This window comes from Sus scrofa, chromosome 1 (genome assembly GCF_000003025.6).
Source record: "Sus scrofa isolate TJ Tabasco breed Duroc chromosome 1, Sscrofa11.1, whole genome shotgun sequence".
Classification (NCBI taxonomy): domain Eukaryota; kingdom Metazoa; phylum Chordata; class Mammalia; order Artiodactyla; family Suidae; genus Sus; species Sus scrofa.
This window is the reverse complement of record NC_010443.5, coordinates 209,118,116-209,133,987: the sequence shown is the minus strand read 5'-3', so window position 1 is coordinate 209,133,987 and position 15,872 is coordinate 209,118,116. Positions and strand designations below refer to the sequence as shown.

General features: G+C 37.0%; 2 long non-coding RNA genes across 2 annotated transcripts in view; both read right to left on the bottom strand.

The window, feature by feature from the left end:
• LOC106509172 overlaps positions 1 to 10,572 on the bottom strand; it is a 29,427-nt gene extending 18,855 nt beyond the window's left edge. Inside the window, exon 1 of the long non-coding RNA XR_001306470.2 lies at positions 8,091 to 10,572. This is a non-coding gene — a long non-coding RNA (uncharacterized LOC106509172). The remainder of the gene's footprint in view (positions 1 to 8,090) is intronic.
• The window catches only part of LOC106509171, a 258,892-nt gene that overhangs the window by 39,732 nt on the left and 203,288 nt on the right, over positions 1 to 15,872 (bottom strand). The window lies entirely within an intron of this gene.

The following is a 15,872-nucleotide window of genomic DNA, read 5'->3' as shown; positions in this document are numbered from 1 at the left end:
GCATATCTTTTGCCCTCAGAGAGCTTGCAGTCTAATAAAATGAAGTGGGCTGAATACGCTCACCCATGCCTGTGAGGTGGGTGGATTTGTATGAAGGATATGCTCAGAGGTCTGTGAAATCTTTCGCACTGAGTTTTATGAACATTTTCATGAAAGCCAGAGCTTGAGTAACATTTACAGGGTTAACAGTACAAAAGTTTTTTTTGGCCATGCCTAAGTCATGTGGAAGTTCCTAGGCCAGGAATTGAACCTGCACTGTGGCAGTGACAGCACCAGATCCTTAACCTGCTGAGTCACCAGGGAATTCCAGAAGTTCTTGATCTCTATGAGCACATGTGAATATAGCAAGATGAAAAATGATGGTGAGAGAACACAAGGGCTATTGGGCTTCAGGGCCAAGTCTGAGGCCAGAACTCCAAACCTATGGTATAGCAGTTGACAATTCTAATCTAACTCTTAGTGGACACAAAAAAACTCAGATGTTAGAGGCTCTGGAGCAAAGACTCAGAAATGAGTTAAATGGTTGCCTGCTATGTTAGGTGCATAGCTGGTCACCTACCAGGGACATAGATTTATTATATAATATTTATATAAAATATATTTTATGTAATATATGTTATAAAATACTCATTTAGTAAGTTATATAGTTATATGTATATTATTGTATTCTTTTTATATATCACATATTCATTCGTGGCTGAGGAATCTCCATGGAGATGACTCTAGAGTGTCTGTGAGTAGGGCAAACTCAGTAGCCTGCTGGCCAGAGGCACCTCAGATACCTAGGAGACACAGCACAGCAGTTTTCAACCCTGGCTGCACATTAGGGCCCCTGGGGAACTTTCCACAGGCACTAATACAGAGTTCTAAACTCCAGAAATTCTGAATTAATTGCCTGGGATGAGGCTAGCCATTGACACCTTTTTTTTTTTTTTTTTTTTTTTTTTGGTTTTTAGGGCTGCCCCTGTGGTGTATGAAAGTTCCCAGGCTAGGGATCAAATCAGAGCTACAGTTGCCAGCCTACACAACAGCCACAGCAATGTGGCATCTGAGCTGTGTCTATGACCTATACCACAGTTCATGGCAATGCTGGATCCATGACCCACTGAGCAAAGCTAGGAATCATGGATACTCATTGGATTTGTTTCTGCTGTGCCACAATGGGAACTCCCAACACTTTTGTTTTTTGAAATTAATAAACTTGATATTTTCAAGCAATATTAGGTTCACAGCAAAAGTGAGAAGAAAGTACTGAGATTTATTACATATGCCCTGTTCCCACATAGGCACAACCTTCCATCCACTCGCTGTACTAAAGAGCTACCCTTGTTATAATCCAGGAACCTATCTGACACCCAAAGTATATAGGGTGCATTGGGCTCAGCTTGGTGTTATACATTTTATGGGTTTTGACAAACACAAAATGACATGCACCTACTATTGTAGTATCATACAGATTGGAAGTCCTTTAAAGGCTCGGTGAGCCATGGCACAAGAAGTAGGGAGCCACAAAGATAGGCATGATATTCTGACGCTGCCATAAATTACTGCCAACAAAATTACAATGGGCCTATCACCCTCTACTTTTAGGCAAAGAATAATATTTCTGAAACTTCACTGACTAGTGGAGAGTGCAATAGTTTGCTAGAAAACTGTCACTGTGGGCAAGAATGGGGGAAGCCTGCAGGGGATGGACCATTCCCAACAGACATGAGGGTTGGAACTTGGGTGGATAGAACTTACATATAACACACTTATGTGTCATCATGGAAGAAGAGGTTTGGAACAGAAGACAGATTTGGTTTAGAACCCCAATTTTGTTAGAAGGTATTACTTGGAACAAAGGACCTGACTCCGCTGAGTGTCAGTTTCTTTACCTTAGAAATGAAGATGGCTGACCCTAACTTGAAGGGTCATTATAAAGATTAAAGTCAATATCCCAACTTAGCATATGCCCAGAATGCTATGGATCAACTCTCTGGCTCATCTGTAAATGGATTCTATTGTAATTATTAGCAGCAGTGGTTAAAGAAGCACATATAACCAGTTTCTTAGTGGTATAATATGGTCCAGAGAATAATAAAATTTCAAAAGTAGGGAAAGCAGTGTGGTAGAATGGTCAGGAGAGGCTGGTTAGAATTTGAATAATTTATATGGGTTTGCATAGAGGAACAATGGAGAGAAGGATATGATTGGTTGATGCGTTTGTGGTGTGATGGGAGACAAGGCCATGTGCAGTTGGCTTGTGGAAAACGTGGTCAGAAGGAAGAGTTACCATAGTATTTGCAGAGTCCTCAACGCAGTCTTTAGGATTAACCAAGAGTTGACAGCTTCAGGTGTGCAAGACCTCAAAAAAGACCACCTTCTCAACATGGAATATATAGGTTATATCTAGGGGCCCGCAGAGATGATGGTAGTGGAGACCATCCTATAAATCTGCAATTCATGCAACAGTCTTCGTTTCCCTTCATTTTCTTCTTGTTTTGTCAGAAACACTATCTCTCTCAAGGGCATCTTGGCTAAGAAGAGGCATCTGGTTTTGCATAAGCATAAATGAAATGATTTGTGACAATCTGTTACCAAGAAAAAGGGCATTTCTTCATCATACTCAACAAAGATAATACACTACTACTACATGCCAAATCCTCACTCTCTAAGAAAAGATGTTATGTGTATGACTTTTTGGGACTAAAAAGCCACTGGAATGAGTTTGCTGAAGAAAATAGAGAATTTGCTGTGGATGTTGAATTCAGGACCTGAGAAAGAAAGTATGGATCTATGATAATATTTCAAATATCTTTAAGAATTATATGTACTTCATTACCAGTAGGTGTCACTGCAGGCATTAAACACAGTCTTTGTTGCTAGAGAACTTTGTCCCATAAATGTTGGTGTAATTTAATTGGTAGAACATAGTTATGATAGGCATAAAGGATATTTATTCTGAAAAGCAATATATTTTATCATGGTCATGAACTTGTAAAAACATTGGCTTAAGGAAGTTAAAGTGTATACTTTAAATGGGCTTACCTGATACAATATACAGCCTAAGTAATAGAATCTTACGAGGTTTTAAATATATACAGTGGGTTTTCCTGGATAAGATAAGGTTTGCTTTTCAGAGTTATTCCATAGAGTCTGATTTATGGAACTAATTTAATGAGAATTCATAGACCAAATTGCTGCCTTCTAAATCTTTGTGCAATTGACAATTTTGTCCTTATAACGCTCTTATGAGTTTTGTTAGAGAAGAGAAGGAAATTAAGAATTTTAACTTGAATTATATTCTTACCCCCTTTTGGGTTTCTTTGGCCCTTTAAACATATAGTATCTGATATCAGAAAGTTAAATTCACTAAGCTCTTTTAGAGAGGCACAATTCAATGGCTTCTAAGCAACTTAACATAGAGAAATATTGGCCATAATAAAATAGCGATCTCTGTTCCACTTCTACCGTGGTTTTAGAGTTGATTCATTAGAGCAGTCATGCTGGCATTGCAGAGTTAAACTTTTGAGCAGAGTATTCTCAATAGAAAAACCCTCATACTTTGAAATTAATTTTCCTGCTGGAGGTGTTGGTGGTTCTTATTTATGCATAATTTAAGGACTAGGTGTGTGAATGTGCCCCTAGCGACTATTTCATTGGCTCCATTTTACAAATTGAAACTGATGGTGGTGGTTGTGGTGCTTTTCAAGTGTGACTTGGGGGCAATCTAATTTACCTAAACTGTTCAAAGGTGAACTCAATATTTTCAATCATAAATTAAAAATCTATTTCAGTTTTCAAATCAAAAACAGCACAAATTACATATCTGCAGGCCATAAGGATTCTCCTGCCCTGGCCTACCTGTATTAATTTCCTCAGGATAGAAAAGACATTCCAAGACACCCTGTGTTTTAACATGTCCCTGTAACATCTAAAATATTTTAAGAACCTCACATTGCCTTTTTCTCTGTGAACACTAACAGGAACTTTGTGAGCCTCTTTCTTGCCTTTGATTGTCTAATTAAACCCATCTATGATAATATTTTTGACCTGTTAGATTACTGACTTTCATAATGTAAATAGGGTTTCTCTGAAAGACATAATATTAAAGACTAAAAATCCAGACTATTGGAAAACATTTGGTAATATCAACTATGTGTCTCTTCTTAACACATAACAATGTGTCCCTGTTAATCCAAGATGTAGACACTGCTCTCTACAGAAACCTACATTCTAAACCTATATTATAGATCCTACAATGGACACACAACAAAAATGTATGTCAATCAACTGCATGACACACAAATCTCTGGAGTGTGTCAGTGATTTGCAGTGTTTCTTGAAGAATTCCTATGTGAAATGTGTTGCACAGTAGTTGCAAAAGGCCAATCTTCCAGATATACTAAAATTTATGTCTATATTGAATTGGGCTTCAGAGATCAATATACTTCAATCATATCATTGTGGCACCTCATGCCATTCATTTTACTTTAAGTCATTCTGTTGAGATGTCTCTGGCTTTTATGGAAGGCTGGCATAGGAAATAAATTTTTGGAAACCTTGTGTTAAAACTAAGAATGTTGTTGAGAATGCTGTAGTTATGTTTCATGGAGTTCCAACATTCACATTTTGTGCTTCTTTGAGCTCTTAACAATACTTTTTATTTCTTTTTATAATACAGTAGATTATCTAATAATCAGAGTTCTCTCTGACTCCCCCAACTTTAACTCATAATAAAGCAGAGGACTGAAATCGCAGTCCTACATCAAGTATAATGACCATTATGTTACATGTTTATAATAACTTGATTCCTAAACATTCTTAGTTTGTTCTCATCTTAGTTACTTTTACTTTCTTCTTCTTTTTGTCTTTTTAGGGCTGCACCTACAGCACATGGAGCTTCCCAGGCTAGAGGGCGAATCGGAGTGGGAGCCACTGGCCTACACCACAGCCATGGCAATGCCAGATCTGAGCTGTGTAAGCAACCTATACTACAGCTCATGGCAGCGCCAGATCCTTAACCCACTGAGCAAGGCCATGGATCAAACCTGTACCCTAATGCATACTAGTTAGACTCATTTCCACTAAGCCATTATGGGAACTCTTACATTTACTTTTATATTGCTATGTCATCTATACCTTGTAGGCTCTGGAAATTTGGGTACAGAGTGGGGATGGGTATAAGCAAAATACATTAAAAATAAATAGGACATGTTTCCAGAATAGACCTACATTGCACTTAAGATTCACAGAGCTAACCACATCCTAAACTCAAGAATTTAAAACAAAAATACCAGGGGATAACCTCAAAAGCAGAAAGGAAAAATAAACAGCACTCAGATCCTACTACAATACTTAACATTTTTATAAGTATTAAGAATTGTATTTAGAATTGAGTTCATAGATCTATTAGAGGGGTGGAATTCATGCAGCAATTATTTTTCCAGGTAATTTGAAAGGCAACGTGTTAGGACTTTCTCAGTTTAAAGTAAGAGCATCTGTTAAACTAGAAAGGAAGCTCTTGAGATTAGTAATATAACATGTCATTGGAGATTAAGACTCGTAAATGGAAATAATGAATACAAGACTTCAAATTTGCTTTGAATTATGAAAGCAAAGAACTTCACTGAATCAGAAAGGAGTTACCTTTCTAGGCTCAGTGTATGGCTGGCTCTAAGACTGAGGATCAGCAGCAGAATGGAGAGAGGAAGGTGGGTCTGGGTGGGGCGGAATGACTAGACCCAGGGCTAGGGTAAAGAAAAGTGATTCATTGAGTTGCCTTTCAGCATAATGGTTTTGTTATTTGATTCTGGACTCGGGGTATTTTGGAAAAATTTGCTAAAGCTGAGACAGGAAATTAGTCTTCATTTGTAAAGCATTTGAATGGTTTTGGAAATGGGAAAGACATTGTCAAAATAGAAGTAAAAGATTTCTTTCGCTTTAGTAATAGAATGTGTAAGTAGTAAGTAAGGATAATGGGTAGGGAAGTGCTCTTAATAATGGAATTCCTATTAAATATTTACTGTTCCATTGACACATTGTACAATTTGATTGATAGGAGCTTTCAAACCAGGGAAGGATTTCTATATTAAAATATCTCTTCCTCCAAATCTTAATAACTTTATATGATTGGTTTCTATTCTCCTTGTTTTTATTTTATGAATTCCCTGGAATGTTTTCAACCCAGCCTCCGTGGATTTCTTTAGAATTGAAAAGGTAAAATGGTTCTTTTTTTAAAAAATGGCACTTAAAAATTTAAATTCTCAAACAGAGAGTATCATATATGTAGATGTGAGAATTTTTTCTGAAATAATATATCTTACTTCTCTAACTTTGTAGATGTAGTACAGTAAAAAATGGACAAAAGGTACATATTTGTTATTTAGACATATAGCATCAAGTGGACACAGGAGGAATGTATTAGTTTGAATTGTGGTTTTGGCATGAAATGTGTTTATCCCTTTGGCATATGGATAGGTGTAGTCATTATAATTTGTCCTCTCATAAGAGAGGTCAGCAATCATTTTATTTGGAAGCCATGCATGTTCCCAATGACCACCCTAAGTTTAGCTGTTTTTATAAATGAGAAAGCAAAGGCCATTCTATTTAAGTGACTGAGACATCATTACTCACTGAATCAACAGGGAAGTTAAGCTTGTATTCATCTCATTTCTTTAAGTTCCACAGTCTGATTTCAACTATGGGATAATTATAATTTTAAATACTCATGTGTCTTACAGAGTGATACATGAAAATGTACCTTGAGTTAGTTGTGAGAGAATACTGGGTCTGGATTTAAACAGATCTGGATTTGAATTTTTACCATTAACTTACAAGATATGTAATCTTGGGAGAATTACTTTATTTGTCTGGATCTCAGTAACCTCTTCTTAAGACTATTATGAGAACCAAATGAGAAGATTTATGAGAAATGCCTGGCAATTTTAAATGTTAAACAAATGGTAATCCCTTTCTTGTTCCTTTCCCAACTATAATTGCCAGAGAGAACCTTACCATTTTTAACTGAGGCTCATCATTTAAGAGAGATTACACTGATGCAAGCAGAAGTGTCAGGAGTCTAACCTAGACAGCTATTTTGTCATTCTCTGCACTGTGTGTAAACAGTGTATATTTGGCACTATATGTTGAGAGATATATACAAAAAACCAAAATATAAAAATATGCCTAAATGACTTTACTCGAAAATAGAGTTTTTGAATTTCATGATGTACAATTTAGAATATAATTATGTTTTTGATTGCTATCATTTTTATCTGAATCTAATTTCTCTATCTAGACTGTAAAATCAGAGAAAATAACATGCTTCAAAGAGGAGTCTACATTCCTTGACTAACAGTTTTATCCTCAGTAAATACCTGAGATTGATTGTATGAAAAATTTAATAATTAAGTTCTTGACATTGAAACAAATTGTATTGAAGCTGGTAGTATTTTTAGAAGAAAATAGACTTCATTTCCCTAGTTTATTTTATTCAGTTTTGGAATTTTAAGGTACATCCCTATAGATAATGTCCACCCAGTTTGTATTTCTTGTCTCTAAAAGTATTTACATGAACAGAATTAGATATCATTTGACTGGTGCAGCATAGAGATAAAGAATCATTCCTAAGTTTTTGTTGTTTTCATGATATTAAGAATTCATACAATCATATGAAGAGTTGAGACAGAGTAGATTCATAGCATTATATTGTATTTTAAGAATATGAAGATGCCATAAAGATCATGCCACGGGAAAGTCAGGATATTCTTAGTCCCATTAATCTTAAAGCTCTCCTATTAATTTCAGGTCCAAGGAACTTAGCTAATACATTTTCCACTGGTAGGCACTCTAAATCATTTTCATATGTATACTACGGGAATGAACGTTTGTCCTTGGAAAATGGTAGAGATTAAAAGGTAAATTAAAAAGGTTTTTTTTTCCCTTTTGAGGCAAACTGAGGATTCTGAGAATTGTGTCAGTGTCTTTTTTTCCCCACTGCCCAAAGACCTAACCAATCAATTTCTAAAGATTAAACACATTATAACTATATCTACCTAACAACAAATATGACTAAAACAAACAAAATTCAATAAAAATTACTTTACCTCTTGTAGCCCTAATCACTCTCTCCCAACTTTATCTTTCTTTCCACCACTGGACAGTGCTATCTTCACTCCACTCTCAGCTCCGAAATGGAGCAAACAGATGATCTCTAGGCCTCTTTCCAGGTCTGATATTCTCAATGAGTTAGTTCACTGATACATGATCTTCCAGACCTTTCAATAAAAGCTTGCCAAATCAAAGTAGAATGAATATGCAGATGTTTGGCACCATATGCTCAAACATCTGGATATTGGACTAAAATTTTCAGTTTTTAAAGGTGTTTAATTTTTTTTGAAGATTCTGTCTGTATCTGAACTTCTGATTTAATTCCAGTAAGGTGGACTGGTAGTGTTAACTGCTCTCTAAGGAAGACGGTTCACCTGAGCCACAAAGAATTAACAAATCAGAAAAGATCTCAGCCTTTTTTCATTGTTTTTTAACAGCAAACATCTAAAACTAGTACCAGAGGATAAGTATCACAATTTGCCATGGCAGTTCTGTACATCTGCTCTCCCCACCTCTTACTCATCATTGCCCTGCCAGTAACTATAACCATGGAGTCTGGCTTTTATTAACAAAATGAGAGAAACCTGTGCGGTCAGAAGAAGGTAGCCCACCTCACACTTAACAGTAGTTGCAAGGCTCAAATACCTTAGAGGCTTTTTCCTTTATGTCTAAGTTCTTTCTCTGATACACATAAACAGGCCTGCATACCAAAAACATACAGTCATTGACTATATTCACTAGATGGGAAGTGGGCCTACAGCCATACCACCAACAGACTACAAACTTGCCAAGGCTCACACACGAGTCAGGCCAGTTTTTCTCTGGATAAGTTAACTCTGAAATAGCAATGCGGCAAAGTAACAGGATGTCAGAAAAAAAAGATTTCAGGGAGCTGAAGTCTCAGGATAGACTCCTATTCTATCTTCTCAGTCGGAAGGGTGCCACAGTAGCCTCCATCTTTGCTAAGCTAATTTTTTGCAGATGAAATCAAATCCATGTAACCTTTTCCAGCATGGGCATCTTTAATCTGGGTGTTGTTGCTCTGCACGCTGATTGCTTTTAACAGCCATCTTCAAATTTAGTGAATTTTTCCTAAATTTTAGAAATTGGGAATTGTATTTGCTGAAATAGTCTACCCACACTTCATCTTCTCTTTCTCCTATGATATTTATCCCCCCCCCCACTCTATATCATTCTCTTACTCCAGAATCTCTCCTGATACTTCTTCCAGGAAAATCTTGATGCTGATACACCATCCAGCTATAAAGCTCTCCCTGAGGCTCCATTTCTTCCCTGTACATAGTTGGAATTCATTTCTCCAGTCAATTAGCACAGGACCCCCAAACATAAATTATCTAGGAGCTAATGAACATGAAGCTCAAAAAAATTTCTAGATTTTTTCCTAAAAATATTACATTAAAAATTATATTTAGATTTATTTTGTCAAGATTAATGCCCCAGAGATTGTCATCACCATGATGCTCAGTGTTCAGCTGCATCAAATTCAGCTCCATCAAACCTAACTGAAAGGACCATTTAGCTCTCTTACTTCACCAGCCACTGCATTCGTGGCATTTTCACCGCCATCATCCCGTGTCCAAATGTCTTTCCCAGAAGAAGGCAATAGTCTTTAGAGTGTCTGTCTACCTGAAATATCTCCCTTCTAGCTCTCTCTACATCTTGCTTCCAGATGACTCATTAGAAGGTGCAGATATGGCTGCTGTTGCTCACTCTCAACGACTTTCAATTGCTTTCTGATGATGGTCCAGTTCCTAGCTGACATTCGGTCTCTCCATTTTTCCCCAAAGACTCTGGTAGTGCTGTACTCCAGTTGATAATTGAGTGTTTCTTAAATACACTGTGTTTTCATATCTCTTGGATCACATTGTTTCCTCTGCCTCCAATGCATTTTCTGAAGTATGTATTGGAAATTGAGCCCAGGCCTTAAAAATTCCACCCAGTGCCCGGTCCACAATTGTATTCTGTCTCTCTGTAAACACAACTTGTGTTTCATGCATAGAAATTTCTGTATTGCTAGCAATCCTGTGAAGTAGACAGAATACTGTCCCTCCCCCACCCCAAGTTGTCTGTGTCCTAATCCCAGCCATCTGTGAATATGTTATCTGACGTGGCAAAAAGGACTTTGAAGATGTATTGAGGTTAAGGCCTTTGAGATGGAAACATTATGTTGCATTATATGGGTGGGGCTAATATAATTAAATGGATACTTAAAAGTGAAGAATCTTTCTCAGCTGTAGTCAGAGAAAGAGAAATGACGACAGAAGACATGTCAGAAATATAAGACTTTGCTGGATTTGAAGACAGAGGAAGACTGCCACGAGGAATGTGAACTCTAAAAAAGCTGTGGAAAATAGTATGGAGGTACCTCAGAAAACTAAATGTAGAACTACAATATGACCCAGCAATCCCACTGGCATATATACAGACAAAGCATTCATTGAAAAAGATACATGCACCCCATGCTTATTGCAGCACTATTCACAATAGCCAAGACATGGAAACAACTTAAATGTCCAAAGACAGATGAATGGATTAAGAAGATATGGAATACTACTCATCTATAAAAGTGAACAAAATAATGCCATTTGCAGCAACATAGTTGGAGCTAGAGACTCTCCTACTAAGTGAGGTAAGTCAGAAGGAGAAAGACAAATACCATATATCACATATCTGGAATCTAATATATGATACAAATGAACTTATGTACAGAAAAAAAACTCATGGACATGGAGAACAGACATAGAGAACAGGACATGGAGAATAGGTTGCCAAGAGGGAGTGGGAGAGACTGGGAGTTTGGGGTTAGTAGACGGAAACTATTGCATTTGGAGTGGATAAGCAATGTGTTTCTGCTGTATAGCCCAAGAAATGATATCTGATCACTTGTGATGAAACATGATGGAGGATAATGTAAGAAAAAGAATACACACACACACACACACACACACACACACACAACTGGGTTACTTTGCTGTACAGCAGAAATTTATGTAACATTGTAAATCAACTATAATGAAAAATTAAAAAAAAAAAAAGCTGGAATAGGAAGGGAATGGATTCTCCCCATAATCTCTCTAGAAAGGAACAAAGTCCTGCTATAACCTTGTTTTTAGCCAGTGATATCTCTGTCAGATTTCTGATCTCCGCAAACATAAAATAATAAATTTGTATTGCTTAAAACACTAAGTTTGTGGAAAACTGTTGCAGCAGCAGTGGAAAAACTGATATACCTGGATTCACATTCCAGAGTTTACAAAAATAACTGTAAGTCAAGGAAATTGGAATGTAGGATTTCTTAAGCTCCCTTCTAAAGGCAAAATTGCTCTCCTAAGCTAAGCTAGCTTTTCCCTCCAAGACCAGGATACTACCTAACTAATACAGCATGAATATATACTAAAATGCTAATCAGTTTTATCTCTTAAACACAGAACATTTCCAAGTAATGAGAAAAAGAAAACTCTTAAAGGGCATTTACGTCCATCATTTAAATAAAATCAATTAAACTGATGGGGAGAGATAATGTTGAGAATTAGATGCCTTGTACATAAAGAATAGTCAGATTAAGATTTGTTGGTGAAACCTGCATGTAACAGATTAAGAAAAGAAGGCTCAAAGTATTAATCCACCCAGTTATAGTCACTGAGTTAACTGACTCATTCAGTACCTATCATCAGCCAGTTGTAACTAAAGGAAGATTCAGAACACTAAACTACGTCTGCTGCTGAAGAAAGGTAGATTTATATAAGGAAACACAGAATCGTAATCCCAGGGCACCTTTAAGTTTCGAAAAAGTCAGGAAGGCCTGTATAAAGGGGGGTTTGAGGAGAACATTTTTACGGAAAAGAAATCATAGGACTAAAATGAAGGAACCGAACCACTAAAGATAGTTTGACATCAAGAATGCCTGTTATTTAGGCATTCAGAGATTTGGGTTATCTTCTTAGAAGCTTTTATTCAACAAAAACCACAAAACACTATATGCCAGGCATGGTGTGACAGATACAGGAATATAGTATTAGATGGCGTTAGTTATGGCCCCTGCTTTTTGGATGCTCACAGTCAAACTGTTGGTCAAAAAACACAGGCATTTAAGAAATAATGGTAAATTACAAGAGTGCTAAAAGGACGGGAGGGCAAATAGGGCTCATTAAATATTGTAGACTTTTGGAAGCAGGGCTATTTACATTGAAACCCAAAGGAGGTAGGATTCTTTTTAGAGTCAGACATTCTTCTTAGAGAATATTTCCCTTAAAATATTTTTTCCCCCTCTGAGGGCTGATTTCCTCAATGAATCAGCATGCTGACTGCATTACCTAAGAGGTTTTAAACTGTAAGTAACAGACTACACCCAAGCAAATACAGCATTTATTCTCTTAAGAAGTGCGACCATGGGCAAGTTAATTGATCTCAGTTTTTACATTGATCCAGGAATAGACTAACAACTGATTTGAGGGCTGTGTATGATGTGTATGTGTGTGTGTGTGCATGAATAAAATGTGGAAATTTGTGTAATGAATTAAGTGCAGTGTCACTCAAAGTGTCCAATACCTATTAGTTAGGATTGAGAATCAAATATATTTCTTGACTGGATATTAAGGCCTACCTTTCCCATATTATCTAGCTGTGTTTTTTTTTTTTTGCCTTTTCTAGGGCCACTCCCATGGCATATGGAGGTTCCCAGGCTAGGGGTCTAATCGGAGCTGTAGCCACCGACCTACACTAGAGCCACAGCAACGCGGGATCTGAGCTGCGTCTGCAACCTACACCACAGGTCACGGCAACGCCGGATCCTTAACCCACTGAGCAAGGCCAGGGATCGAGCCCACAACCTCATGGTTCCTAGTCGGATTCGCCAACCACTGAGCCACGACGGGAACTCCATAGCTGTGTGTTTTTGACTAAGATGTCCTACCTTCTGGGCATCAATTTTCTACTTCTGTTAAAATTGGAGGTGTGCTAGAATCTGTACGCTCACTTGCAACTTTAAATTTCAGATCTCTGGCATTGCTTATCACTTATCCTAGGCAGGCTTCACTGGTTTGGAAAAAGTAAAGGAAACCTACCAAAGGAAGAAAAACAAAAAACAAAACATATTATAGTTAGGTAATGTGGAAACTTCATCATGTAACTTCATAACAAAATTTTCCCATCAGTCATTTTGTTACCAAGGATGAAGATAAAATGTTGATCGTAATGGGTAGAATATTCATTAAGGGACAGGACCTTTTAAAGAAAAAGAACCTTTTTTCCCCTTCTGTCACGTGGAAAAAAGGATCCCTCTATGGCATTTTGCAAACGAGCTCTTGGCTATTGCAAGGTAGTAAGCCCCCAAGTTTAAGGTTGACCATTTATTGGCATCCAACAGAGAAGCAGAGTACTTTTATTTGGAAATACATTTGGAAAGGACTCCAGAGATCCCAGGCAACATTAATTGTACTCTAGTTTGAGAGATTTTCACCTTTTCTGTGCTCTGTAACTAGCTGGCATGCTTCCAACTGTAATTTAGACTTGCCATGAACTATAGGGTTTTTTAAAAAAATGTGTACAGTGATTTTTAAAAAATCCAATAATGTCTTTTATTTGTTGTTCTCAATTTTAATCTTACATCTGCTTTTCTTAATTTCAAGTACCTTTTAGCCCCAATAGGTTGATTCTCAAAAAAGGATACATTTTATCAGTGGTTTTAGTGATATGTTAAAATTTGGCTATTTTGTGAATTTGGGCTCACCCATTGAAACCTTTACTAACCTCATTATCAACTCCCATCAGTGATGTCTTCTACCCTAAAACTGCTTTATTTAAATGACAATAGGAAATGCCTCTGAACCTTCAAATATCCTAATTTATGCTCTTTTAATCAAATAATGGCAGGCCAGGGTGACTCTCATAGTGAACTCATTAAGGGAAATGGATTTCATTTGGGCAGGAATTTTATTTTCCAGAAGATTAAAAATGTAGAAGAATTCTGTGTACAGCCTCATCTTATAGCTGTCTATGTATTATGACCAAATGATCCGTATTATAATCAACTGAGTATTGGCAGAACAATACTTGCAGAACTTATTTGCAAGAACAAGTGAACAGCCAGATGCACTTGGACCCAGAGAATAATATTAATGTTCAAATTCTTATTTTAATATGTACTCATGATAGTGGTGATGAACACTTGGTTACACTTTTTTAAAATCTAAGAATGGGCTCTACCTTGGAAAAGTGGAAGAAAAAAGGTGTAAGTTTAAAGAATACAACAAAGTTAAAGGCTATGTTTGGTACGCATGGGGGAATAACAGTATTTACCTCAAATACAGTCAATTAGAAGAGGAGACTGAGTGAAGGAAATTTTTAAAATATTATGTTTTTATTAATGTAACATTGCTTTGTAACATTATAAACATTTCATGGGTATGAAATTATATTTCTCTGTCTGAAGTAGAAAGATGTTGCACACATGAAATGTATATAATACACTACATATATGTGTACTACAGCATGCTCACCACCAAAAATTTAGTTTCCATCTCTCACCATACAGTTACTCTCCTCTTTCCCTCTGGTAACCACTATTCTGTTCTCTATGTCTATGTGGGTTTTCTGATTTGGTTTAATTCATTTACTTTGTTTTACTTTGGTTTTTTTTTGTTTGTTTGTTTGTTTGTTTTTGTCTTTTTGCCTTTTCTAGCGCCGCTCTCAAGGCATATGGAGGTTCCCAGGCTAGGGGCCGAATCGAAGCTATAGCTGCCGGTCTACACCAGAACCACAGCAATGCGGGATCCGAGCTGCGTCTGCGACCTACACCATAGGTCACGGCAACGCCAGATCATTAACCCACTGAGCAAGGCCAGGGATCGAACCCACAACCTCATGGTTCCTAGTCGGATTCGTTAACCACTGTGCCACGATGGGAACTCCTACTTTGTTTGCTTTTTACATTTGACATATGAGTGAAATCATATTGTATTTGTCTTTCTCTATATGACATATTTCACTTTGCATGATACCCTCAAATTCTATCCAAGTTGCTATAAATAGCAGGATTTCATATTTTTATGGCTGTGTAGTGCTCCACCTTTCCTTCATCCATTCATCAGTTGATGTGCACTTAGTTTGTTTTCATGTCTTGACTACTGTAAAATGCTGAGATGAACATATAAGGGTGCATATATCATTTTGAATTAGTTTTTGGATAAATACTCAAAAGTGGATGACTGGATTATGTGGTTCATTTCTTAATTACTTTTAGGAATCTCCGTACTGTTTTCCACAGTAGCTGCACTGATTTACATTCCCATCAGCAGTGTACGAGGGTTCCTTTTTCTCCACACACTTGTTATTTCTCACCTTTCTTATGACAGCCATTTGAATACGTGTGAAGTGACATCTTATTATGGTTTTGATTTGCATTTCCCTAATAATTAGTGATGTTAAATGTCTATTCATATCCATTTTGGCCATTTATGTCTTTTTTGGAAAAAATGTCTATTCAGATCCTCTGTCCATTTTTTAATCAAGTTTTTTTTTAATTTATTTTTAATTTTTTTAATTTTTTTTGGCTTTTTTAGGGCCGTGACTGTGGCATATGAAAGTTCTCCGGCTAGGGGTTGAATCAGAGTTGTAGCAGCTGGCCTATGCCACAGCCATACCAATGTGGGATTTAAGCTGTGTCTGTGGACTACACCATAGCTCATGGCAATGCCAGATCCTTAACCCACTGAGCAAAGCTAGGGATTGAACCCACATCTTCATATATACCAGTCAGG